The following is an 18,522-nucleotide window of genomic DNA, read 5'->3' as shown; positions in this document are numbered from 1 at the left end:
TATTTTGCATTAAATAAAACTGCTTAGCTCACCAAGACTAGGAGAGTATTGTAGAGATGGAAGTAAATAATAAAATCTAATCTGCCATGCAAGAAATTTTTTATTAATATGTAACAGTTGTTCATTATATGTCTGCATCATCAATGCTGATAAATACAATTGTTGAACAAAAAATTAACTATTCAAAATTCCTAGTACACATTGTCAGGTCCATGTCCATCTACATATCCGTCTATAGTGTATTATGATGTCAAATTCACCAAAACCTTGCTAACATTTATTTTTCTTATTTTTTAATTTCCACCAACAGTGAAAGGCAAATTAATGCATTCTCACAATTTAAAGTTTTACATAATACATTCTATTTCATGTTAAATATTTTTGAAATTTATTTAATATAAAATATTTAGTCAACTTGATAAATAAATATAATAGGAATTTATGTTAATAAAATATTTTGTACTCTTTGATATTAATAAATTTATTTAAATAATTTCTTGATTGACATGTTTATTTTCTTTTTTATAATAATTTTTAGGATAAATTGATGGGAGAATTTTTAAAATATTAACTTATGTATTTATTTGAAACAATGCATATTCTCACAATATTTTCTCAAAATGACGTTTCTTTTACTGGCAAAGAATAAGTCAATTTTACCACAGAGAACGTATATATATATGTATATATACATATGTACACATATATATGTGTGTGTGCATGTGTGTTCGTGTATTCGGTAAATATGTATATTTACTGAATATATGTACAGATGGCTGAGCAGGAAATAAATAGGATTATAGAGTCGTTAAGTCCCTATAGATAAGGAGGATCGTAACTGTGTTTTCTGTTACCATCATAACAAAAACAATACATAGAAAAGTGAAGAATACCAGGCTTGTCTGGGAAGAACAGTCCAAAGAGCATAAAGTCACTGTCAGAAGTGTGATTCTCAAATCCCATCATGAATTCGTTCTTTTTATCTAAAAAGAAAATAAGTAAACAAATAAATAAAGTCTGGGTAGCAAAGGAAAACAAAACAAACAAAAAACAAATACCTAGTGTAAATTCCAAACTCATCTATTTATTTCTACATAATAAAATGAGGATTGTTGTTGTTGTTGTTAGGTGCCGTCCAGTCGTTCCAACTCATAGTGATTCTATGCACAACAGAAAGAAACACTGCCCGGTCCTGCGCCATCCTTAAAATTGTTGTTATGCTTGAGCTCATTGTTGCAGCCACTGTGTCAATCGACCTAGTTGAGGGTCTTCCTCTTCCGCTGACTCTGCCAAAATGAGGATTAGTTATGTGCATTTCATAATCAGAGTCAAAGAACTGTAAACCAGCCTTTAAAGTGAACATGTTTTGTAAGATGAGCATTTATTTGAATCAACAAATGACCTTCAGATTAAGGAGTGGGATATTGGCTTCACGTAGTCTGAAAATCTTATTTCCATATTCTTTACTGGATCCATTTGTCATGGGTTGAATTATGTCTCCCCCAAAAACGTATCAGTTGGGCTGGGCCGTGACTCCCAGCATTGTGTGATTTTCCTATATGTTATAAATCCTGCCTCAAAGATGTTAATGAGGGAGGATGGCCAGCAGTTTTGTTAGTGAGGCGGGACTCAACCTTCAGGATGTGACTGTGTCTTGAGGCAATCTCTTGAGATATAAAAGATAGATGCAAGCAGAGAGACAGTGGACCTCATACCACCAAGAAAGCAGTGCCAGGAGCAGAGTGTGTCGTTTGAACCCGGGATCCCTGTGCGAGGAAGCGCCTAGACCAGGAGAAGATTGGTGAGAAGGCTGACAGAGAGAGAAAGCCTTCCGATGGAGCCAACATCCTGAATTTAGACTTTTAGTCTATTTTACTGTGAAGAAATAAACTTTTCTTTGTTAAAGCCACCCACTTGTGGTGTTTCTGTTATAGCTGCACTAGATGACCAAGACACCAATATTTTCTCAAATATCACCTTCTCAACAAGTTCTATCCCTGAATGCACCATTTATAATCACAATGCTCCCATCCACCCTATCCCAACTTCCCAGATCGTCTTTACTCTGTTCTCTTCTTACTTTTATTTTACAAATGACTTTTCACTTCCTAGCATATTAAATAATTAACTTATGAGGTGTATTTATCGCTCTCTTTCCTTTCCACCAGAATTTACGCTTCATCATGGGAGAACTCATTTTTCACTGCTATAACCCAAGTGCCTAAGACAGTGCTTGGAGGAGAGTAGTTGCAATAATATTTGTTCAAAATTATTGAATACTTGATTTTTTTTCCTAATGTATTTTTCATAGAGATAAGTATTACAGAAAATCAAATTTATTATTTCTAAGACATTCTAAAACTAATAAACACCGTAGCAAAACAAGGCTCAGCATCCACAATTCAAATATAGGAATGAAAACATTCAGTTCAATATATTTAATAACATATTTTGTTTGCAAGCTTTCTTATAGAAATTGAATCATAATTTAGTAATTATATATGGGAAATCATAGGTACCAACAATATTATTTGTTTAACTTGACTAAAACCAATTGCCATCGAGTCAGTTCAGACTCATTGTGACCCCCGTGTATGTAAGAGTACAGCTATTCCCCATAGGATTTTCAATAGCTGATTTTTCAGGAGTAGATTGCCAGAACTTTTTCCGATAAGCCTCCGGGTGGACTCAAACTTACGTACATATTTTTTAAATTGTGGTTTAAGTGAAAGTTTACAGTTCATTAGTTTCTCATACAAAAATTTATACACACATTGTATGTGACCCCAGTTGCTCTCCCTATAATGTGACAGCACACTCCTCCTTTCCACTCCGCAATTTCTGTGTCCATTCAACTAGCTCCCATCCCTTTTCTCATTTCATCTCACCTCCGGACAGGAGCTTCCCAGTTAGTCTCATGTATCTACTTGAGCTAAGAAGCACTCTCTTCATGAGTATCACTATATGTCTTATAGTGCAGGCCAATTTTTGTCTCAAGAGTTGGCTTCTGGAATGGTTTCCGTTCTGGACTAACAGAGAGTGTGGGAGACATGTCTTCTGGGGCCCCTCCAGTCTCAGTCAAACCATTGTCTGGTCTTTTTACTGGAATTTGAATTCTGCACCCCACTTTTCTCCTGCTCCATCAGGGACTCTCTGTTGTGTTCCCTGACAGGCAGGTCATTGGTGGTAGCTGGGTGCCATCTAGCTCTTCCGGTCTCAGGCTGATGGAGTCTGTAGTTTATGCGGCCCTTTCTGTCTCTTGGGCTAACATTTTCCTTGTGTCTTTCGTGTTCTTCATTCTCCTTTGCTCCAGAGCATTGGGACCAATTGATGTATCTTAGATGGCTGATCACTAGCTTTTCAGACCCAAAAGACCACCCACCAAAATAGATGCAGAACATTTTCTTGATAAACTTTGTTATGCCAATTGACATAAATCTTCCCTGAATCCATGGTCCCCAGGCTCCTGCCCCTGCCACTCTGTCCCTCGAAGTGTTTGGTTTTATTCATGAAACTTCCCAGCTTTTACTTTAATCCAGTTTGCTGACTTCCCCTGTATTGTGTGTTGCCCTTCCCTTCACCTAAGTTAATCCTTATCTACTGTCTAGTGAATACCCCTCTCCTCATCTCCACATGTAACCAACAAAGAATGTTTTCTTCTGTGTTTAAACCTTTTCTTGAGTTCTTATAATAGTGGTCTCATGCAATGTTTGTCCTTTTGTGACTAACTTCACTCAGTATAATGACTTCCAGATTCATCCATGTTATGAGATGTTTTGCTGATTCATTGTTGTTCTTATCGTTGCACAGTATTCCTTTGTGTGAATATATCATATTTTTTTATCCATTCATCCATTGATGGGCATCTAGGTTGTTTCCATCTTTTTGGTATTGTAAACAGTGGTGCAATGAACATAGGTGAGCATATATCTGTTCGTGTGACAGCTCTTATTTTTCTAGGAAATACTTCAAGGAGTAGAATTGCTTGATTGTATGATACTTCTATTTCTAGTTTTTTAAAAATTTATTGTGATTTAAGTGAAAGTTTACAAATCAAATCACTCCCTTACAAAAACTTGTACACGTCTTGCTATGTTCTCTTAGCTGCTCTCCCCATAATAAGACAGCATGCTCTTCCTCTCCACCTCGTATTTTCCATGTCCATTCAACCAGCTCCTGTCCCCCTCTGCCTTCTCATCTCACCTCCAGACAGGAGCTGTCCAAGTAGTCCCATGTGTCTACTTGAGCCAAGGAGCTCACTCCTCACCAGTATCATTTTCTCTCTTATAATCCAGTCCAATCCCTGTCTGAAGAGTTGGCTTTGGGAATGATTCCAATCTTGGGCTAACAGAGGGTCCAGGGACCATGATCTCTGGGGTCCCTTCAGCCTCATTCAGACCATTAAATCTGGTCTTTTTATGAGAATTTTAGATATGCATCCAACTGTTCTCCTGCTCCATCAGGGATTCACTGTTGTGTTCCCTTTCAAGGCAGTGATTGGTGGTAGCTGGGCACCAACTGCTTCTTCCTATCTCAGGATGATGTAGTCTCTGGTTTATTTGGCCCTCTCTGTCTCTTGGGGTAGTCTTTACCTTATGTCTTTGGTGTTCTTCATTCTCCTTTGCTCCAGGTGAGTTGAGACAAATTGATGCATCTTAGATGGCCGCTTGCTACCACTGAAGACCCCAGATGCTGCTCACCAAAGTGGGATAAAGAACATTTTCTTAATATTTTTTCTTATGCCAATTGACCTAGATGTCCCTGAAACCATGGCCCCCAGACCCCCATCCCTACTACTCTGGCCTTAAAATCTTTCTTTTGTATTCAAAAAACTTCTCTGCTTTTGGTTTAGTCCAGTCGTGCTGACTTCTCCTGTATCATGTGTTGTCTTTCACCTAAAATAGTCTACCATCTAATTAGTGAATACCGCTCTCCCTCCCTCCCCACCCTAGTAACCATCAAATAATATTTTCTTCTGTGTTTAAACTTTTCCTTGAGTTCTTATGCTACTGGTCTCGTACAATATTTGTCCTTTTGCAATTAATTTCACTCAACATAATGCCTTCCAGATTCCTCCACATTATGAGTTGTTTCATGGATTCATCGTTGTTCTTAATCATTCCGTAGTATTCCATTATGTGAATATACCATAATCTATCCATTCATCCATTGATGGGCACATTAGTTTCTTCCACCTATTTGCTATTGTAAACAGTGCTGCATTGAACATGAGTGTGCATATATCTATTCGTATGAGGGCTCTTATTTTTCTAGGAAATATTCCAAGAAGTGGGATTGCTGGATGATATGGTAGCTCTATTTTAAGCTTTTTAAGGAAGGGCCAAATGGATTTCCAAAGTGGTTATACCGTTTTACATTCCACCCACAGTGTATAAGCGTTCCAGTCTCTCCACAAACTTTCCAACATTTATTATTTTGTTTTTTTTTTGGATTAATGCCAGCCTTGTTGGGGTAAGATGGTGTCTCATTATAGTTTTGATTTGTATTTCTCTAATGCCTAGTGATCATGAGCATTTCCTCATCCATTAGCCAACTAAATGTCTTCTTTGTGAAGTACCTGTTCATAGCCTTTGCCTATTTTTTAATTGGGTTATTTCTCTTTTTGTTGTTGAGGTTTTGAAGTATCATATAGATTTTAGAGATCAAACACTGATCAGATTTGTTATAGCCAAAAACTTTTTCCCAGTCTGTACATTGTCTTTTTACTCTTTTGGTGAAGTCTTCTGATGAGCATAAGTGTTTGATTTTTAGAAGCTCCTAGTTATCTAGTTTCTCTTCTGGTGTTTGTGCATTGATAGTAAAGTTTTCTGTTCTTTTTAGAGTATTGGGGAACCTAGTATTGTCCCTATTTTTCCTTCCCTGATCTTTATCATTTTAGATTTTATATTTAGGTCCTTGATCCATTTTAAATTATTTTTTTTTGTGCATGGTGTGAGGTATGGGTCTTATTTCATTTTTTGGAAATTGATATCCAGTTATGCTGGCTCTATTTGTTAGACAGTCTTTTCCCCATTTAACAGACTTTGGGCTTTTGTCCAATATCAGCTGCTCATAGGTGATTGAATTTATGTTGGATTCTCAGTTATTTTCCACTGGTCTATGTATCTGTTGCTATACCAGTACCAGGCTGTTTTGACTACCATGGCTGTTTAATAGGTTCTAAAATCTGGTCGTGTGAGGCCTCCCACTTCTTTCTTTTTCTTCAGTAGTGTTTTACTTATCTGCAGCTTCTTCCCTGTCCATCTGAATTTGGTGATTTGTTTCTCCATCTCATTAAAAAATGCCATTGGAATTTGGATTTGCAATTGCATTTTATCTGTAGATTGTTTTTAGTAGAATAGATATTTTCACAATGTTGAGTCTTCCTATCCATGAGCAAGGCATGTTTGTCCACTTATGTAGGTCTCTTTTGGTTTCTTGCGGTATGTCTTGTAGTTTTCTTTGTATAGGTCTTTTACATCTGTGGTTAGATTTATTCCTAAGTATTTTATTTTCTTGGGGGATATTGTAAATAGTATTAATTTGGTGATTTCCTCTTCAATGTTCTCTTTGTTGGTGTAGAGGAATCTGATTGTTTTTTGCATGTTTATCTTGTATCCTGATGCTTTGCTGAAATCTTGTGATAGTGCCAGTAGTTTTCTTGTGGATTCTTTAGGGTTTTCTCTGTATAAGATCCTATCATCTGCAAATAGGGATATGTTTACTTGTTCCTTACCAATTTGGATGCTATTCATTCATTTATTTTTCCTAGCCTAATTTTTCTGGCTAGGACCTCCAGGACAATATTGAATAAGTGTGGTGATGAACGGCATCCTTGTCTGGTTCCCATTTTATAGAGGAATGCTTTCAGACTCTCTTCGTTTAGGATGATGTTGGCTGTTGGCTTTGTATAATGCTCTTTATTTTGTTGAGGGATTTGGCTTCTGTTCCTATTTTGCTGAGAGTTTTTATCATGAATGGGTGTTGGACTTTGTCAAATGCCTTTTCTGCATCAATTGACAAGATCATGTGGTTCTTGTCTTTTATTTATGTTATACATTACGTTGATGATTTTTCTAATGTTGAATCATTCCTGCATACCTGGTATGATTCCCATTTGGTGATGATGAATTATTTTTTTGATAGATGTTGAATTCTATTGGCCAAAATTTTGTTGAAGATTTTTGCACCTATGTTCATGACGGATATTGGCCTGTAATTTTCTCTTTTTGTGGTATCCTTACCTGATATTAGTGCCAGGGTTACCCCGGCTTCATAGAATTAGATTGGGAGCATTCCATCCTTTTCTATGCTCTGAAATAACTTTAGTAGTAGTGGAGTTAGCGCTTCTCTGAAAGTTTAGTGGAATTCTCCAGTGAAACCTTCAGTGCCAAGGCTTATTTTTGTTGGGAGTTTTTAAAATTACTTTTTTAATCTCTTCTTTTGTTATGGGTTTATTTACTTGTTTTACCTCTGTGTTAGTTTAGGTAGGTAGTGTGTTTCTAGAAATTTGTTTCTTCTAGGTTTTCAAATTTGTTAGAGTACAATTTTTCATAGTAATCTGATATGATTCTTTTCATTTCAGTTGGGTCTGTTGTGATATTGCCTGTCTCATTTCTTATTTGGGTTATTTGCTTCCTCTCCTGTTTTTCTTTTGTCAGTGTGACCAATGGTTTATTGATTTTCTTAATCTTTCCAAAGAACCAGCTTTTGGTCTTGTTAACTCTTTTAATTGTTTTTCTCTTCTCTATTTCATTTAATTTGGCTCTAATTTTTATTATTTGTTTTCTTCTCGTGCCTGAGGTTTTCTTTTGTTGCTCTTTCTATTTGTTCAAGTGGTAGGGATAATTCTTTGATTTTGGCACTTTCTTCTTTTTAGATGTATGTATTTATTTCTATAAATTGACCTCTGAGGGCTGCTTTAACTGTAACACAAAAGTTCTGATAGGAAGTGTTTTCATTCTTATTGGATTCTATGCATTTCTTTATTCCGTCCTTGATTTCTTCTCTAACCCAGTAGTTTTTGACCAAGGTGTTGTTCAGTGTCCAAGTGTTTGATTTCTTTTTCTTGCTTTTTCTGTTATTGATTCCTAGTTTTATGACTTTATGGTCATAGAAGATCATTGTAATATTTCAATGTTTTGGATTCTGTTAAGGCTTGCTTTATGACCTAATATGTGGTCCATTCATGAGAATGTTCCATGTGCATTGAAAATGAAAGTATGCTTGTCTGCTGTTAGGTGGACTCTTCTGTATACGTCCCTGAGGTCAAGTGTGTTGATTGTGGCATTTAGATCTTACATGTCTTTATCGAGCTCCTTTCTGGATTTTCTGTCCCTCACCAAACATGGTGTGTTGAAGTCTCCTACTATTATTGAAGGCCTGTCCATCATGCTTTGCAATGCTGTTAGAGATTGTTTTACTTATCTTGAAGCCGTGTCACTGGGTGCGTAAAAATTTAATATCATTATATCTCCCTATTATATTGTTCTTTTAATCATTATATAGTGTCCTTCCTCATCTTTTGTGGTGGATTTAACTTTAAAGTCTATTTTGTCAGAAATTGATAATGCCACCCATGCTCCTTTTTGATTGTTGTTTGCTTGATATGTTTTTTCCATCCTTTGAGTTTTAGTTTGTGTATTTAAGTCTAAGGTGTGCCTCATGTAGATGGCATATAGACAGATCTTTTTTTTTTTATCCATTCTTCCAATTTCTGTCTCTTTATTGGTGCATCTAGCCCATTTACATTCCTCATAATTATGGATAGGTATAAGCTTAATGCTGTCATTTTGATGTCTTTTTATGTGTGTTGTTGACAATTTCTTTTTCCCACTTTATTTTTTTGTGCTGAGCAGTTTTTCTTTATTAATTGTCTTTTACTCTGTTTCATTGTTATTGATTTTGGTTTTGCTGAGTCTTTGCATTTTTCTTGTATTTTATTTTGATGTGTAGGATTGTTAGTCTCCCTAGTGGTTACCTTAGTATTTACCCCTATTTTTATAAATTTAAACCAAAGTTTTATTTCTTTATATTGCCCTGACTTCCTCTCCATATGAAAGATCTATGACTACATGTTTCAGTCCCTCTTTATTGATTTAATGTTGTCATATTTTACGTAATGGCCTCTCTGTTTCCCTGTTTTAAGCATTTTTTTTAATTGATTTATTTTTGAGATTTCCCTTTCTGAGTCGATATCTGGTTGCTTTGTCCTGTGTTCTAGTCTTGGGTTGTTATCTGAAGTTATTGATTTTCTAACCAGAGATCTCCTTTCAGTATTTCTTTTAGATTAGATTTGGTTTTTGCAAATTCTCTCAACTTCTATTTATCTGGAAATGTCCTAATTTCTCCTTCATATTTGAGAGGCGTTTTGCTGAATAGATGATTCTTGGCTGGCAATTCTTTTTTGCCTTCAAGTCTTTATATATTTCATCCCTTCTTGCCTGCATGTTTTCTGCTAAGTAGTCTGAGCAAATTCTTATTGACTCTCCTTTGTAGGTGAGTTTTTGTTTATTCCTAGCCACTCTTAAAATTCTCTGCCTTTGGATTTGGAAAGTTTGATTATTATATGTCTTGGTGACTTTCTTTTGTGATCTACCTTGTGTGGGGCTCGATGAGAATCTTGGATAGATATCTTCTTGTCTTTCACAGTATCAAGGAAGTTTTCTGCCAACCAATCCTGAACAATTCTTTCTGTATTTTCTCTATTCCCTCCCTTTTCTGGTATTCCACTCACTCTGAGGTTATTTCTCTTGATAGAGTCTCACATGACTCTTAGTGTTTCTTCATTTTTTTTTTTTTAATTCTTTTATCTGATTTTTCTTTGACTATATTGGTTCCAAGTGTTTTTTATCTTCAATCTCACTAATTCTGACTTCCATTTCTTCAGTTCTGCTCTTTCTATTGAGTGGTCTAATTCTGAAATTTTATTGTTAATCTTTTGAATTTCTGATTGCTGTCTCTCTATGGATTCTTGCAGACTATTAAATTTTTCATTGTGCTCTTAAATAACCTTCTTAATTTCCTCCACTGTTTTATCTGTGCGCTCCTTGGCTTTTTCTACATTTTGCCTGATTTTCCTGATCTCTTAAAGTATTATGTATATTAACATTTTGTATTCTACTACTGGGAATTCTAGGAATATATCTTCATCCAGAAGATTACTTGATCCTTTGTTTTGGCAGCTTGTTGAACCTATAATGTTCTGCTTCTTTATGTGATTTGATATTGACTGTGTAGTCCAAGCCATCTGTAAAAAACCCAGTGCTGCCAAGTCAATTCTGACTCATAGCAACCCTATAGGAGAGTATAGAACTGCCCCATAAAGTTTCCAAGGAATGCCTGGTGGATTTGAACTGCCGACCCTTTGGTTAGCAGCCGTAGCACTTAACCACTATGTCACCAGGGTTTCCAAGCCATCTATAAGTTATTGCATTCATTTATTTTATGTTTGCTTACTGTGTCCAGCTTCTTGCTTTGTTTGGTTTTGATAAGCCCAAACAGGCTGCTTTAGTGAGCTATCTTGATTATGGAGCCCTTGAAGCTCTAATGTCCTCTCACAAGATGGCTAGAGCTCTTTCCAGATATATGCCCCTAGAAGTCCATTCACTTTTCTTGTATAGACTCAGCTCGGGTGTTCAGGTAGTAGGTCACCAAGTGTGTGGTGTAGGCTCTCACCTACATTCTTAAGGGAGCAGTGATGATTGGTGTATGTACAAGTTTCTGGTTGAAGCAGGTGGTCACACTCTGAGCAAGGCAGGGGACTGACAACCATCCCTTAAGTGTCTGTGAGGAAGGTGCATCCCTGTACTCTAGAGCCCAAAGATTGGTGGGTTCTACAGCTGTACTGTAGGCACCTAATGCTTTTAGCTGTAAGGACTGGGAGGCTCCATTTTTTCTTGGACCCCTGTCACTGGTGGCTAGATAAAATGGGTGAAGCCACCAGTCCTCAGACCCCTGATGTGGGTAGATGAGTACCCTGCTTAATAGGCAGAGTGGTGTCATATGTCAAAAACCTGCCTCTCCACTGTATAGCTGAACCACTTAAAGTCAGACCTCAGCAATATATACCCTTGCACCATTACAGCAATTACCTAGCTGCTGAAATGGAGCCACATGTGTCCATGCAGGGGTGAAAAGCAAAGTCCATGGACTGCTTGTGTCTGGACAGGAGCCACTTTTGTCCAGAGTTCCCAGCTTAGGGGAACCTGCAGATTATTTTTTCCCCGTTTGTTAATTTGTTCCTTCTGCAAGGGTGGGAGAATGGCACAGAACATGCAGCAAGACCTGTCTCATGCCCAAGGAAATCAACTGTCACTAAAGCCAGCTAGAGGCCTGATGGAAAGGAAGAGGGATCAAATAAATGGGAGAGAGTTCTTTCACAAGGGGTGCTATTTGATCTGCATGGTACATTAGATGCAAGCACTTATCTTTTGCCAGGAGCAGTTTTCTTGCTGATTGCAGAGTCATGAGTACACTGTGTGGCTCTCTCTCTCTCTCTCTCTGAGGACACCACATCCCAAATGCTTCTTCCAGCCCCACCACAGTCACGCCAGGGGATCAGGGCTGGGGGGCATCAGTTCCTGCCAAGTCAGGTCCAGCAAGTCCTTGCTGCTTCTGAACCATCTCTCCCTCCCCATGTCACTCAATTTGATTTCTTAACTTTGCCGTTGATGTTCAGGGCTCCTAGCTTGTCATATATGTAATCTACTTACTTGTTTTTTTTTGGTCTTTGTTGTAAGGGATCACTGGAAGTGTCTGACTAACCAGCAGTCTTGGCCCTGCCTCCCCTTAATTTTTGTTTGTCTAAAAAAACTTTTTGTTTCTCCTTTAATTTTGAGGGAAAATTAATTGGGTACACAACTGTATGTTGTTTTTTTTCTCTTTTAATACTAAATATTTCACTCTATGTCCTTCTTGTTTGCACGGTTTATTACAAGAAGTCTGCTGTTATCCATGTTTCTCTATAGGTAAGGTATTCTTTTTCATTGGGCTTCTTTCATGGTTTTCTCTTTGTCTTTGGTTCCCTGCAATTTGAAGATGATACATCTAGGGATTGATTTTATTCTTTTTTTACTTATCCCCGTTGTTATTTTTCTGGAGTTCCTAAATCTGTCTGTAATTTGAAAAATTCTATTATTACTTCAAATTTTAGTTCTGCTGTATATATATATATATAGTCTTCCAGAATTCCGATTATGCATTTTTTATTTTCTGAAATTGTCCTATAGTTCTTGGATATTCTATTTTGCTTTTTCCATTGATTTTTCTTTTTGTATTTCAGTTTAGTATTTTTCTATTGACTTATATTCTGTCTTACTGATTCTTTCCTCAGCCATGGCAAATCTACTCATGATTCTGTCCAAGACATTATTTCTTATAAAGAGTTTTTAATTTCAAACATTTTGTTTTGATGATTTTTAGAGTTTCCTGCTCTCAGATTATGTTACCAAATTTTTATTGAATTTTCTGTACTTTTTCCATTAGAATTATTAGTATATTAATCATAAAAAAATCATAAAAAAAAAGATATTAATCATAAAAAAATCATAGTTATTTTAAATTCCCTCTCCAGATGATTTGGAAATCGATGTCTTATCTGAATCTTTTTCTGACATTAGCTTTTTCTCATCTTTGTTTTTCATGCCTTTTAGCATGACTTACATAATTTTATTGTTGAAAACCTATGCGATGTTTTCAGTAATAGGAACTAACTTTTTGTACTATCTTTTATGGTGGTCTGGCTAGGACTTGGACTGTGTTTAATGTTTTCCCAATCTGTAGATCTGGGGCTTCCAATTCCTCTAGTTTTCTTTTTTGTCTTCCCTTTCGTATTTGTGCTTCTCTTAGAAATTTTCCTAAGATAGAGTTTATGCCTTGCTGCTCTTTCAGCTGTAATCTACTGTTATTATGCTGGAGACCTATTGATGTGGTGTTAAGATCTCTGAGTAGAGACATATTCTATAATCCTAGGATTAAATATCAGTCTTTTCATGGGCTTGTGTTCCTTAGCTTTCCCCCTCTTTAGTGAGATAGGAAGACCAGAGGGGGCTAGATTTGGGTAAATACCTCCTTCCCTTAGGTGGGATAAAGCTTTGGTAAAGTCCTTCCACCTAACAATAGGTCCTCTTTTTAATGGAGAATTCTTGAAACTTATCTCAAAATGGTTAGTTTTTCCTTCCCTATCAGAGCTGGGAAAAGATCGTTCTTGGCTCTTTGCTATGAGAAGTTGGCAGGGATCCTCGTCCTTAGAGTACAAAAGAGTGTGGAGAATTTTAAATGCTGTAGTCCCCAGTGGTTAATCACTCTTACACCAGTGCACACACAGCCTCAAGTCATTCATCAAGTTTACCATTTAAATGTTCCTCCCAATTTATGGTCCCTGTGTTTTTCGCTTCAGGTAAGATTTTGGCTGTGACTCTCTGGACTTGTCTATGACTGCAGATATAGGGGTGGTAATGTGCCATGAGACCTTAGTTGTGTGATGAGTCCAATAAAAAAGTCAATGATTTTCAGTTTATTCAACTTTTTTTTTTACTGTTTTGAGAATGTAAGTAACAATTTTCGGTGTCTTTACATGTTCGAGCTGAAACCAGAAGTTCTCATTACCTTTTTAATGATGATATCAAATAGCCTATTTGGTTTTTAAAACAACTGGCTATTAGTAGTTTTTTGTTTGTTTTTTTAAAAAAAAAATTTTTTTTTTTTGTAGTTTTTTTAGGTTCACTTAAATCTTTCCTCACCAATCATTTGACAAATAACATTCCTTGGTAGATACTGCGCATAACCTTGAAATATCTGTAACCTTTTTTTGTTTTGTTTAGTATTTTTTTGAATCATGAAGGACAGCATTGTAATTGATGCACAGTTTACCTAAGAGACCAGAGCTGCCAACAAGAGGTATTTCTCTGAGGACTTCCTGTGGAACCATAAATTGGCTTTTGGCTATTGAAACAATAATTTCATGATATTTAACCTTCTTTGTTAAGGAGAATTCTGTGTTTCTGATATTAGAAGAATGGTGAATGGTATCTACAAAACTTTATAAGTAGAATCAGTTTTCTTCATATGAGTAAGTAAAAGTAATTTTCTCAGGAATTTTTTGGAAGAAAATGTGTTATGATTTCTTGAGCTGCCTAATATACCTTGTGAATAAAATGGAAAAATCTCTAACAAGCTATTATCAAATTAAAAAGTCATTTAATGAACATGTCCTATTGGGTTAGAATATATTTTATCTACATAAAGTTAATTTTACCATCTGATGAGAGACAGAGGCTAATTAACTCATTTTACATACTAAGGCAGTTTCTCTTACATAAGTTGATAAATTTTATTTTGTTTTCAAACATACGTAGTGCTCCAAGTCTAGAGTAGGGAGCAACCCAGTCATGCATTAAACAATATAATGAGTATTGAGATAGATATCCCAGAATTTCATCACCAGTGTTGAGAGACTTTCATGACAGACTTTTTTCACAGCCGAATGGAATAAAGTTTGCAAGATATCTGTAAAAAAAAAAAAATCTTAATAATACATAAATAGTCACTTAACTAGAGTTATACACTGTTTTGTCTCAGGACATATATGTATTAACGTTAGCAATACAACACTAAATAAACAAATGAAAATTTGGTGGTTGATTTTATTTTGTCTTCGTGGCACAGAGGTCATATTGGTAGACTCTTTAGGTATTAACAGAAGAAATTCCCCCCAAATTAATATCTTTTTATGGATTGTTAAACTTGTTAGTGAATTGCTTCATTTTAATCTTTATATTTTCTATAATATCTATTATAATCATTAATTAAACTGATATTTAAAATATGAGAACCATATTTTATCAACCCTAGGTTGGACTGTTTTGGGACAAAGGCTTTTTAGTTGCTTTTCACTATATGTATATAAGCATAAGTTGAAAAAACTTTCAGTGCATAATATCTGAAACTATCAAAAAGTATTTTAGAATAAATGGCAAATCACACTGTCCATTAAGATGTATTTTAGTAAATCAGTCAAATCGGTCTAGGAACAAGTTTATCTGGAAATGGAAATATAAGTGCCCTCCACATCCTATTGAAGGAAAAGAATGGATTTAAAAGACCCTTGAAGTTTTTTTAATTTTTTTTAATTCTGTAGATTGTACAATTCTATTTTTAATACATAATACATATTGTTTTCTTTGGGTTAGAGTTAATGGGTTGAGAAGCCCAGGTGAATTTTAAATGAGAGTTAGAATAAGGTATTGGAAGAGTCTAAAAGATACCTTTAGTTTGGAATATTTGATCTTAGGAAAGTTATTTAAGCTTTCTAAGACTCAAAGTTTTAAATGTTAAGATATAGCCAGTTCACTCCAGGGACTTCTGTACATTCATTCATCCATCCATCCATGCATTCAGTAACTCATTAATCGACAAATGATTTTACTGAGAAAATGCTCTATTCCAGTGTCTCTGCTAAGCACTAGGTGGTAAGAGGTAAGTATCGTAGATGTTCTTCCTGTCTTCATGTTACTTAGAGTGCATTGTATTCAGTATGATGTATAACAAAGTGTTTGGAAAGTTACTAAGGCTATTCAAATAGCTATAATATCTGCTTTACCTATTTTCCTTTATTAAATTCATTTCATCCATTTTAATATAGTCAATGAGGTAGTTCTTGGAAACCAAGTCATTTATATTTACACTTTATGATTTTTCTTTTTTATACATCACATCCAAGAGAAAACTTAGCATGAAAGTTTATCTAAAAATACCAGCATTTTATGTTCATTACATATTTGTTCCTCAAAACAGTGCTATGATGCAAACAGTGAAAGTATGCTTTCTTCTAACGTATATTACTTCAAAAGTTACTTTAAGTTATTTTTGGAATATGAGCCAGGAAAGAAAGAAAGCCTTGTGCTTTTCTAGCAAAGACATAAAGACATTGCTGTTGAGCTATCATCAGTAAGGGCAATGATTCAATTACTGCACCAGCAGTAGAAATAAGTTTTTATTGTATGACATGCCAATTCATCTCAACAGTCACAGACAAAGACACTCTTCTTCAATTTGAAGCCATATAAAAAGAGACTTATGTAAGCAACTAACCTTCCAGAGTCCCTTCCTTTAGGGAGTTTATTTATCTGTTTGGGTCAATTACTACATACGTTAAGACATTTCAGAGAGTATTACTTACCTTCTCCAAGAGAAGGTCATCTTGCTTGGCAGAGTACAGGGTCAGCAGAAAAGAGGAAGACCCTCAATGAGGTGGATTGACACAGTGGCTGTGACAATGAGCTCAAGCATAACAATGTTGTAAGGATGGCTCAGGACCGAGCAGTGTTTCGTTCTGTTGTGCATAGGGTTGCTATGAGTCAGAACCGACTTGACGGTACCTAACAACAACAACAACTACTTACCTAATTTCTCTTATGTTTCTAAAATATCTTTTTATACATAGCCTTAATTTTTTAACCATAGAGTTGATTCAAACTCATGGCAAACCCATGTGTTACAGAGTAGAACTGCTCCCAAGGGTCCTTTTGGCTGTTATCTTAATGGAAGCAAGTCCCGAGGTCTTTCCTCAGTGGTGCCTCCAGGAGGATTCTAATCTCCAACCTTAAGGTTTCTAGATGAGTGCAAAACATTTGCACCACCCAGGGACCTCAAAAATGTTCTCTTAGAGGAGATTTTTATTTTTTTTTCCTTTTTGCAACATGTCAGAATTCCACAGATAATTGGATTGTTGATAAAAGATTTAACCAATGACAACTATGCCTTTATCTGACTGAAACTTTCTCCAACATTTGCCATGCTTTTGCTATACAATTTTTTGGTACAGATAGTAATGCCATTTCTTTAAAGGACATTAGCTTTATGGAAGTTTACTATAATTACTTGTTTTATGGAAATTTCAGTATCTAGAAAACTTTAATAGACAATGTTTTCAAATGATATTTTAACTATAAAGAGTGATGATGCCTCCTCCCCCAATGTGGCAAATTTCATATCATGGAATGGTCTCCTGGGAGTCCTTAGGGAAGTCTGGGAAGAGGCAAATATATTCATAGCTTAAAAAAAAAAGAAAATGGATGTGAGATGCTGGAAAATGATTTTATTTGGCATAAGTATAAAAATATTGTGACTATAATGCTTTTTGGAAATTTCCCCAAAGTTGCCAACTAGAAACAACCAAGAATGTCATGCCAGAACAACCAGACATCAAGGAGTGATTTCATCCTCTTAGACCTGTTTCTTGGCACTCAGGCTCCCTGGGTCCTATTCACTTTCACTGTGCTTGCTCTCCTTGTGGCCCTGTTTGGTAACACCACAATAATCATCCTTATTAGGGCTGACTCTCGTCTCCACAGCCCCATGTACTTTCTGCTCAGCCAACTGTCCATTATAGACTTCTTGTATATCTCCACGTTTGTCCCCAAAATGGCCCTCGCCTTTCTATCTGGGAACCACCACATCTCCTTCATTGGCTGTGGTGCTCAGCTCTTCCTCTTCATGACCCTGGTGGCAGCAGAGTGCCTTCTGCTGGCAGCCATGGCTTATGATCGCTACGTGGCCATCTGCCACCCACTGCGCTACTCCATCTTCATGCGTCCCTTGATCTGCACGCTCTTGGTGGTTGGGTCCTGGCTGGGCGCACTGCTAAATGCCTTGATTCATGTAGTCTACACACTGACTCTCCCTTACTGCATCTCCAGGGAAATACATCATTTCTTTTGCGAGATCCCAGCCCTGTTGAAACTTGTCTGTGTGTACACTTCCCAATATGAAAAGAGTCTTTTTGTCAGTGGTGTTATTTTTCTCCTCTCTCCCATCTCAGCCATCATGGCATCCTATGGAAAAATACTGTCCACCATACTGAGAACCGGCTCAAATGTGAGCCTCAGGAAAACCTTGGCCACTTGCTCTTCTCACGTGACTGTAGTGTCTCTATTCTATGGGGCTGCAATCATCAAGTATCTTCTGCCAAAGTCCTACCACTCCCCTGAGCAAGATGTGGTGGTCTCTGTCTTCTACACCATACTTACACCTGTGCTCAACCCCCTTATCTACAGTCTAAGAAACAAGGATGTCACTAGGGCCCTTAGGAAAGTTCTCAAAAAATAAGGAATAAGAAGTTTTTTACTTTCCATTTTTTTTTTTTAATGTAAGCATTTACATTTAAATAGTGGGATTTAGCATATATATGTAGAAAGACTGGTACACAGAGATAGATGTATAGATACATTTCATATGTATTCTATTTGAGAAATAGAGGGTAGACAAAAAATATAATTCTGTGTCTAAGACTATTATATAACATTTTCTTCCTTTTAATCATTGTTTGTAATAACAAAATATACAAATGAGTCTTGTATAATTATGTAATATATCAAATGCATGTTTTATTTCTATGCAAGAATCATAATAAAATGTTTAAAAATACATAGACCTTCAAATAGAGAACCACAATTTTCTTAAATAGATTTCTTCCAAAGATAGAATGATAAATTATATAATAATGAGTATTTTGAAGTGTAT

General features: G+C 36.1%; 1 pseudogene; it reads left to right on the top strand.

Moving 5' to 3' along the window:
- Positions 1 to 17,034: 17,034 nt before the first annotated feature.
- LOC100673253 (olfactory receptor 2T27-like) lies at positions 17,035 to 18,147 on the top strand (annotated as a pseudogene).
- The last annotated feature ends 375 nt before the right edge of the window (positions 18,148 to 18,522 follow it).

The sequence above is a fragment of the Loxodonta africana genome, chromosome 2, assembly GCF_030014295.1.
Source record: "Loxodonta africana isolate mLoxAfr1 chromosome 2, mLoxAfr1.hap2, whole genome shotgun sequence".
Taxonomy (NCBI): domain Eukaryota; kingdom Metazoa; phylum Chordata; class Mammalia; order Proboscidea; family Elephantidae; genus Loxodonta; species Loxodonta africana.
This window is presented reverse-complemented; position numbering and strand designations above follow the sequence as displayed.